This window comes from Tenrec ecaudatus, chromosome 11, assembly GCF_050624435.1.
Source record: "Tenrec ecaudatus isolate mTenEca1 chromosome 11, mTenEca1.hap1, whole genome shotgun sequence".
Taxonomy (NCBI): domain Eukaryota; kingdom Metazoa; phylum Chordata; class Mammalia; order Afrosoricida; family Tenrecidae; genus Tenrec; species Tenrec ecaudatus.
The window spans coordinates 26,926,543-26,937,161 of NC_134540.1; the positions used below are offsets into that span (position 1 = coordinate 26,926,543).

The 10,619-nt window shown below is 40.4% G+C and overlaps 1 pseudogene; it reads left to right on the plus strand.

The window, feature by feature from the left end:
• Window positions 1–4,180: 4,180 nt before the first annotated feature.
• LOC142461608 (ubiquitin-conjugating enzyme E2 N pseudogene) lies at window positions 4,181–7,066 on the plus strand (annotated as a pseudogene).
• Window positions 7,067–10,619: the final 3,553 nt, after the last annotated feature.

Sequence of the window (10,619 nt, forward strand, 5' to 3'; positions counted from 1 at the left end):
GCAGTCAATCAGGCCCCAGCTTGATGACCTCATTTGGAGGTCCTAAGGAGATAAATAGCTTGCTGGAGGCGGGGCACATGCTCACCCCCTGGGAGACATTAAAGCTGAGAAGACACATGGAACTACACTAGTTCCCTGAGCTGGAAGAGCCCCATAGAGACCCCTGCCAGCATTGGGATGCTTACACCACCACTGGATCCACAAGACATCCCATCCACTGGTCTGTGATCTTCCTGCATTCAACATCATTGCAGGTGGACTAATATAGGACTAATGGACTTGATCTGGACTGGCCTGGGATGTTTCTCAATATTCAAATGCTCTTGTATATAAAGCTCTTTCCTATACACATGAGTCTTCCTGAATCTGTTTCTCTAGTCTACCGGGACTAACACAGAAGTCCACCACTATGTCTTCTCCTCTGGCTGGTGGTGGTGCGATTGCTGTTCCTCTGCCATTCCTCAGATCAAAGCAGCCTTCTGAATCCAGGAGGTTCACTCCACAGGGATCGGAGGACTCAGAGAAGCACTTCACTCCCAGGTCTTGCTGGTAATGATATTCCCTTCTCCTGCTTCTCCGAGGCAATTACATACAACAGGTTGGCAATCACAATGAATTCTGTGTCTTTCCCCACCTTCTAACCCAGACCCATATAAGCAAAAGTCATTTGGTGGGAGATAATACAGATTTGGACGAGAAGAGACACTTTCAATAATTCACTGCCCTGCAATATACTAAGCACACGGTGCAGACATTCAGATTGTGTACCCTGAGGTGTTAGAAGTGTTTGTATGAGATTCTTTTCTTTCCCTTGTAGAAATATCCAACCTTTATCAGAGAACAAATAATACCAGAAGTCATGTGTAAACAAAGGGATAAAAACTGGTTAAAATGGATGTGCTTTATACAATTGATGTATGTATATGTATGGATTGTGGTAAGAGTAGTATGAGTCCCTAATAAAATGTAAAAAAGGAAAAGAGAAAAAATGATTAGGGTAAAGACTGTACAGATGTGCTTTATACAATTGATGTATGTATATGTATGAACTGTGATAAGAATTGTATGAGCCCCAATAAATTGTTAAAAAAATGCGTTAGCTTCATGAAGGAGAGACTCTGGCAAAAATGTCACAAATACTTTGCAATCTATCTCATGACTTTCATTCCTTACTTTTCTAAGATGATGTCATCCTTCTTGATGCCCTTGATAGTTTAGGTGTCCCAAGTTTTCTTCTTTATATATCCTAACATATCTTGTAGCTTTATGTTTCTTTCCATTCGTGTGATTTAGTCCATTTGAAATGCCTCTTTTGATTTCCCTGACTCGTATGTTAATCATATAATCCCAGGATTATTATAATCTCCTCCATGGGTCCTTTCCCTACTGTCTACCTCAAATAAACTACCAGCTTCCTACATTTATTTTACAATACAGTGCATTTGTTTTCACCCAGTTTTAATATTCTTAAGCATTAGAATACTAGAGAGTCCAATTATGCATTTTTTTGTTTTCATTAATAAAATTCACTGTATGGTTCACCAATTTTGACTTGATGTTTTCCTTACCTAGATTCAATATATTGTGAAACTAACAGAAAGCAATATTGAGATTTATATAGTGAAAGTTCAATTTCAAATATGTATATGTGTGTGTTCCTTTTCATTAATTGTCTCTTATTCATGAACCGGCTACATATGAGCACAATGGAATATTCTGGAAATCCCGTCTTTTTTTCTCAAGGGTATCCACAGCTTGTTATAATCCACACAATGGAATGACTTTGCACAGTCAATAAAAAACAAGTAAACATTGTTTTTTGGAGTGCTACTTTCAACCAAGATCCAGCTGCCATCAACGTTATCCCTTGTCCCGCATCTTCTTTTGAATTCAGCTTGAATTTCTGGCAGCTCCATATCAACATCCTGCTGCAATCATTGTTGAAGGATCTTGGGGAAATTTTTTCTTACAAACGATATCAATGATATTGCTTGATGATTTCTGCATTCTGTTGGTTTAACTTTCTTTAGAATGGGCACAAATATGGATTTCTGCTAGTTGGTTGGTTAGGTAGCTGTCTTACAAAATTCTTTGCATGGGCTAGGAAGGGATTTCATCAGCATATTGAAACATTTCTATTGCTTTCTAATAATTCTTAAAGCCTTCCTTTTTGCTAATGCCTGCAGTGCAGCTTGAATTTGCTCCTTCAATCCCATTGTTTGTTGAACATATGCTATCTCTGGAAGGACCGTGTGATATCTAGTGCTTTGGGTACAGTGAGTGAAATGATCTAGTTAGTTTGGCACAGTGACTGTGTGTTTCTTCCATCTTCTTTTGATACTTCTTGAATCATTCAATAATTTTCCCCTAGAATACTTCTATAATACACCTTCAACCACATGGGTGTTAGCTTGGTATATTCATAGCTTTCATGTTGCTGTGATGTAGAAGCTATGCCATTCATATTTCAAATACCAGCAGGGTCATCCAAGTCGAACAATCTGTACTAGCACTTCCAAAATAAGAACAGACTAAGAAAAGGAAATGGCTGCCAGTTTCTGGGGAATTAGCCTCTGAAATCCTTATAATAAAAGTGGAACATTGTCAGATTATATATATATAATGTTTGCACATGGGTGTATATATAGCTATACAGATATGTGTATGCATATCTATATATTTAGAGTAAGCACAGTGAGGGATATTTATCAGCTATACACAAACACCTTGTGAGAAAAGTTTTCTGAGTTTGAAGGCGTGAATTTAATGGGACACTCAGACAATTGGCATCACACAGTTTATTTTCTTCATTTTAGTGCTCTGTGCAGCACCTGGGGCTTTAAAAGCTTGAAAGCAACCATCAAAAATACAACTATTGGTCTGTACCATGAGAGACAAAGAAAAAGAACAAAGCAAAAGCTCATATACTAAATGAATTTACAGAACTGATCTCCTATTATATGAGCCATGGCCTCCTCCTTCCTGATCCAAGAGGAGCTAGATTGAGCTCAGCTTCCACTCCCAACCTCTAGGAATAAGCTTATAGTAAATGAGCCCTAGCAGAATTTGAAAAAGACGTACAGTTTAACAGACTCTTCCATAATCCTGATTTATAGAACCAGCTGAAACTAGAGAATCCCCTGAGAATATAGCCCCAAGATTACCCTTTAAGCCTTTATCCAAAACTATCACATGAGATCACGTTTAAGTGTAATACAAAATTGGCACACAACATGATGACTATAATCCATGGATATAATGTTTTATAAAAAATAAAAACAGAAAATGTCTCTATGAGAACAAAAGGTCAGCAGCTATCCTAAAGAAAAAATGAAAAGATAAGTGGGTAAGGAAATGAGTCCTAGAAACAGATCAGAACATACCATATATACTTGAGGATAAACCGACCCAAATATAAGCTGAGGCACCAAATTCTACCACAAAACCTGGGGAAACTTATTAACTCGAGTATAAGCATAGGGTGGGAAACGCAGCAGCTACTGGAAAATTTCAAAATAAAAATAGGATTGCATTAATTGAGGCATCAGTAAGTAAAATGTTTTTGAATATTTATTTCAAAAAAAAGAAAAATAGCTCTGTAAGTGGAAAGAGGGTCAACAAAACAATATGATATTAATAATTTTAAAAGTACAAAACCTTAGCTCCATTAGCAACCAAGCTAAAACACAAGAGTTAAAAATCCTTTCAAACTGGATCCCTCCTCATCATCTGTCTGTCCAAACAGAGCTTCAGCTTAGGTTGGTGTGAGGTTATCAGCACAGACATTGTCCTCATCACTGAGTCCACCGTCATCACCATCGCTGCTGTCGTTCTCATACAAAGCGCCGTCTTCACTGCCATCCATTGCATTACTGAGGCCACATTTCTTGAAGGTGCATTGAAACATGTCCTCTGGAATCTCTTCCGATGCATCACAGACCCACTCTGCTATCAATTCTATGTCAGACTTCATCAGATTTCCAACTTTTGTCAGTGGACTTGACCAGATAACATCCATTCATGCCACATCTTTCACACATGGTCTTTCAAAGGTTTATTTAAGCACACATCTTGGGGCTGCGAAACAGATGTAAGCCCACCTGGAATAATGGCCAAAGTAACTTGAGAAGACTTTGTCATTTTGCATGTTTGTTTCTTGTCAGAAGTGTTGGCTCCGAACATGACCCAAACTAGAAATGAAGTCTTTTTCTTTCAGGCTGCTCCCGATCATCTTCCAAATCTCCTCCAGCCATCGTGTGTGTGTGTGTGTGTGTGTGTGTGTGTGTGTGTGTGTGTGTGCCGTCTTCATCCATCAGCCTTTAATATGTGCGTACACAGTAATTCCTTGTGGGAATTTACCTTTTTAGGTCAGTCTTTCTTTTAAAAATAATGACAGGCCACAGCTTAGTTCCATTAGCCAAACATGACAGAATGTGTGTGTGTTTTTTTAATTCCCTGTGGTTAAGAGTAAAATAAAAGTGTTGTCTCCCAAAATTGCCCCAGTTCTGTTGCTTAGAAGACCAAAGGTCATAGGTGTTTCCTTCATGTTCCCCAAATCTCCCAGACCATAGTTATAGATCCTTCTTTGTTTAATTATGAATGAACGGGATGACATCACTTTTTCATCAGGGTTTTTTGGCAACGTCTGTGAAAGATTTGTTCTTTGCCTCAAACATAGGGCAAACCTATTCCTGAAGCAGGGACATCACCTGCTGACACAACAAAATGTTCAATTCCAGGTGCTTTAATTTGTCGTCTTTGGCCATTTGAAGAGCACATGAGCGAATTCCCATGCGTGTTACACAGTCACCATTTAGTCGACACTCCATAACCCATTTATGCAATTCAGTCTCTAGAGCCCCATAGGAAGTTGTTAAACCACATCGAGCTTTTTTTGCCTTTGGAGTTTTTTCCAAGTCAGCTTTCATTTTCCGCCACTCCCTCACTTGTTTTTTGTCAGCACAAAATTCCCTTCTAGGAGTACTGTTATTGGCTTTTTCTGCTCTTGACATAACCTTAAGTTTAAACCAACTTCATATCACCTGTGTTTTGGCTTTGGTCCAGGATTAGAAGTATTGGGATCCATTTCTAACAGGATAAAAAAATATTTTTGAAAAGGATGTGGTACCATTGAATTCTCAAAAGATACTGTAAGCCCTACTCCAAAAATAAATTCCAGTTATAGTTCTTAAAGAGGTCAATTTACGTAAAAATGGTGGTTTCTAGGCAACTATACATATAAATAAGTAAAATCAATTGGCAATACAATGCAGGCAGACTTCACCACGGGAAACAGATACCCCCCAAAAGAATCACACTCAAAAGACAGCATGAGACCCCAAACATGCTGGATCACCAAGGGAGCTGACAGACATTCAGGGTTTGGAGAGTTTGATATGACAATATTCCAGAATGTGATGATGCGAGTATGTTTTTATAGAGCAGCCTGTATTAGGGCTCATACTATACACACACACAGTGTTACTGCCTGAGCTGCCTTATCCCATGTACACAAAGCAGCTTATATGCTTGAGGCCTAATTCAGCCGATGATATTACAGAATGTGATAACATGACTGCTTGCATAGAGACGCCTGTGTTAATTCTCATATTATACATGCTGTATTGTGTACCCCTGTATTGCTGCATACTCGTGTTACCGCTGATGCACGGGAACAGGCAGTAACACAGTGCATACACGCACAGCGTGTATATTAAGAACCCCAACACAAGCTGTCTATGCACGCGTAGTCAACACTGGGTCCAGGTAAGGGTTAATAAGAAAATTTAGTAAATAAAATATAGCAGACGACTGGAAATAAACGTACTGCATATCCAAGACCAGAGATATACCGGTTCTTGTATTCAACAGTGCTTGGGCGGAGCAAGGGGGCACGACCAAGCATGGGAAAGACGTTAAAGGCTATGTCATTGGTCACAGCCCTGGGGAAGAGCAAGAGAAGAAGGACAGCCGCAGCCGACATTCATCTGACAAGGATGCGGTGCGTCCCAGGTGCCAGCAACTGCAGGGACAACACAGAGGCTGCAGGTGGGCAGGAGAAAAGAAGAGCGGTGATGTCATCAGTCATCGGACCACCCACAGGGGCTGCAGGTGCCCGCAGACGAGCAGGAGAGACCGGAGAACAGGTAAGTGGGACCCTCACTTGAGTATAAGCCAAGGGGGACTTTTTCAGCATAAAAAAATGTGCTGATAAAACGCGGCTTATACACGATTATATATTGATTTAAAAAAAATGTTGACACACCGAGAACATATTAACTGTCACTGAGCAAGTTGTACAGAAATTAAATGGGAACAACATGTACTGGGTAGACTTTTGCAAAAAACAACTTGTTAAAAAAATCAAAGAAAAGACTAGAGAGCGCAGTTCCACTCGAATATACCTGAGTTAATTGAACAGCAAACGGTGGTGGCATAGTGCATGCACAGTGAGCTGCTAAAACTGCAAGGTCAGTAGTTCGAAACCACCAACCGTTCTGCAGGAGAAAAACAGGGCTTTCTACACCTATGAAGAGTTACAATTGGAGGTCGTGGGGGAGGCAAGCAGAGCTGGAGACCAGACCAGAGGCCACACTCAGGATCTGACCAGATGGCCCGCTGTCCTATAGGACGATCAAGGAAACCCAGCGTTTGATGGCAGAACCAGTTCCTGGCATTAAAGTAGAACCAGATGCGAGCAACCCATTATTTTCACGTGGTCGTTGCTGCCCCACCAGTATTTCCTCTTGAAGAGAGGGACCTTTAAACATCAACTATTCCTTCCAGAAGAATCCCAATGGCACCTCCTAAAGTATGTTTCACGACCAAAATTTATCAGCCTAATGTAGATAAGTTAGGAGAATATGTTTAGATATTTTGAAAGCTAAGTGGTTCCCAGCACTGCAGATCTGCACAGTTCTGCTATGGACCGAGGCTTTGTTAAATGCTCCCAATCCAGATGATCCAGTAGCAAATAGCATAGCCGATGTAGTGCAAGACAAATGAAGCCCAAGTCATGGAAACAGCTACAGCACGGGCTAGACTCTATGCTAGGAATCATATGTAAGTTGATCTGATAATCAAGTGTGCATAACTTCTCCTGGGCTGCCAAGACTTCTTCATTTTTTTGTTTGCATTTAATGGACACAATCTTAGAATCATTACAGAGTAACAGCCCAGACGTCTTCAGTCCCATGGTGACTGAACGCACACTCACAAAAAAATAAATAAATAAAATTTATTGTCTCAGAAACCCACAGGAGCAATTCCACCCTGTCTTATAGGTCACTATGGGTCAATGCCGACCCAATGGCAGTGAGATTGTTTTGTTTTATAGATAAGGAATTCGACGTGAAATCGTTTTAATCAAGATCAGACCTATAAGAATTGACAGAGCCAGGATTAAAATCCTAATTTGTCAAAAACCACAGGTGTCATTTTTAAATCACCTCACTACAGTTTTAATTAAACTAAAAGAAGGGTATGTGAAAAACAATTCCTTGCTCCCTAGTCAAGTCTGACTTACAGGGATCCGATAAGACAGAGGAGAAAGATCCCTGGGATTTCTGAGACAGTGACTTTATCAGGAAAGGAAACCTCCTTCATGCCCTGAGTTTTCCCCAGAGAGCAGATGGTGGTTTCAAACTGGTCACTTTGCACCATCAGGACACCATGGGGGCACCTCCCTTCTCTGATTCAAAGACAAGACCCTCCTCCTATTAAAAGAAAGATAGGATCCTATTCATCTCCTTTCCTATTCTAAATTACCATAATTAGCATTGTGTTCTTAGAAATGTGCTCACATTGTAAAAAAAAGTCAGCCTTCAAACCAAGGAAAGGGGTGTCTTGGCATGTGAGAATCCTGTGGATTGTGTAATCCATCTGAAAGAGCTTCGCGGAATACTGCTGAGGATAGAAGGGGGAACAAGGGCAACTAAATTGCTTAAGTAATAGTTAATCAAGAGCACATTTTCAACATGGGCTGAACTTGATTTCACCCATATAAGAATAAATAGGAGATTTGGGTTGTTAGGGAGAAACGAGAGCCCCTGGGGGCTTTCCCAGCTGATGCCCTTTTCGCAAAAACTTCTAAGACATTCATCTCAATGTAATGAGAGATCAGAAGGTTATCTCCTTACCAGGAGTGCCTTAGGGGCCAACAAAGTCTTTTGAAGAGGCTAACCACTCTCCAGCAGTCTCTATCTATAGTGCAGAAGGCAGACGGACTTCAGGCTTTGACATTCAGAGAATAGCTTTTGCTTAGGACAGCTGACATTTCCGTTTTGTCCATGAGCTGAACTTGGCTGAGCTAGAGAGATGATTTGTAGTCTGCAGGAAAGTTTTCATATAGAGAGGGCATTCAAATCCATAGGTCTCTATGAGTTGGGGCCAACTCATTGACACCTAACAAAAAGTGTGTATATAACATAGAAATAAACTAAAGTACATTTTACCCCCACTATTCAGAAACCCTTTTAGATAGAACTTAAGATAATGGAAACTTAACTGGAATTATTTCTGAATCTAACAGGGAATCATAATTTCCTAATGATTATTTCATTCTAGATTACAAATTGGTCTTTGCAAATATATATATATATAATCAGTTTCTTTCACAAATAAAGTACAAAATTGCTTCTGCAAAACTTGTATAAAATGTGATTATGTAAAGCCTATGTAAAATATAAACAATTTGTACTTTCATATATATATATTCTTTCAGTTAATCTTGATTTATACAGTGTTGAGTATATTACTTCAGTGGTAAATCAAAATGCTGTATAATCACCAAAAGAATAAAAACTAAGCGATCATATATCGTTGATGTGAGAGCTGGGTGGCAATATGACTGGGCTGAAATGGTGGCTTCATTTATTACCAGGTTTGGGACATTGAGGAAGCACTTCTTTTTATGTCTCAGTTACTTTGTCAATCAAAGTAGACGTTCCACCTAAGGTTTCTGTGGGTGGTTAAATTATGTAAAGAGATCCTGTGTCTGGTGTTTAGAATAGTACCTATCATGTAGTCAGATTTAATAAATATTATAATTTATCTCTGCATTACCATAGTGGGATTTGAAGAGGAAGGAGTTCATAGAAGGTTCTGAAGAGCCCAGCTTTAATATCCCTACTGTTAAATTTGGGGGCATAAAACTAGTGTGATGATAAAATTGGCTTCTACAGGGAGAACAGATTATAAAGTAATCAAGAGATTTGGAAGTTGACTGGTATCATATTGGTAGCTTGAAATGTGTCCATATTAGAAATAGTCATATCAGGCAGGGTGTCCTGTCTGCTCAGTCAATTGTTAAACATTTACCGGGGATGACATTACAATTGAATTTATTATCCCCTAAGCTTGTCTTTTCTACTACAATGGTGCACTTATCACCTGTGCAGATGTATTCACCAGGTTCCTGTGCCTGAAAGTGACAGCACAGCGCTGATACTCTCTCACTGCCAACAAGCCAATGCTGACCATAGTGACCCTCTGGGGGTTTTGAAAGTGTAATTGTTAAGGGAGTGGAAAGCCCAGTCCTTCTTCCATAAAGCTGCTGCTGTTCAAACTGCCAAGCATGGAGATCGCAGCTCAGCACATGGCCACTGTGTGTTAGTCCCGGTTGACGAGAGATGCAACTCCAGGGAGACTCATATGTGTATGAGAAAGAGCTTTATATGCAAGAGCAATTGAATATTGAGAAAACATCCCAGCCCAGGCCAGATCAAGGCCATAAGTCCAATATTAGCCCATATGTCTGATGCCAATCTATAAAGTCCTCTTCAGAATCACAAAACACATACAATGGCGCCAAAATGCAGGAAGATCACAGGTCAGTGGGTGGAAAGTCTTGTGGATCCTGTGGTGTCAGAATCTCAGCGCTGGCAGATGTCTGTTTGGTTCCTTTAATTCTGAAACTCTTACTGCCTCAAGGCAGCTTCATGTGGCTTCTCCTCAGAAATGTCTTGCAGGGAGTGAGCCTTTTCAGTAGAGAGTCTCCGAGGGAGTGAGCAGAAAGAGAAAGTGTCTCCTGCCCCCAAGGAGGAAAAAAGGATTTCCCAGAATCCTTAGGAGAAGGCCATGACCACACAGAGGCCTCATTGGCAATGATCTGCTGGCAGGCTAGATTCCACCCCTTCACTCAGAATCCTGAAACTGACACCAGGGCTCCACAGTGCATATAGGAGTCCCTATCCTTGGGGCTGTTGTCAGGTTCCATCAAGCATGCTCTGCCTCATAGTGTAAGCGAGCCGGCACTGCCTGGTCCTGCAGTCATCCTAGTACTCCGAGTCCACTGTTCCAGTCACGATGTCATCTATCCCCTTGAGGTCCTTCCCTTTGCTTCCCCCGAACATGTACTTAGCTAAGTATGATGCGCCACTCTAGGTTCTGGTTCCTCCAGATAACATGCTTAAAGCATATGACATGATACCTCACATTCGGACTTCTAAGAAATATTCTGACTATACTTTTGCCCACTCTGATGGGTTCTTCTGGCAGTCCAAAGTATCTTCCATATTCCTCACCAGAACCATAATTCAACAAGAGAAATTATTCTTCTGACTACCTATTTATTGTCTATTCTGCACGTGCATATCCGAAGGTTGAAAATGCTTGGGGCA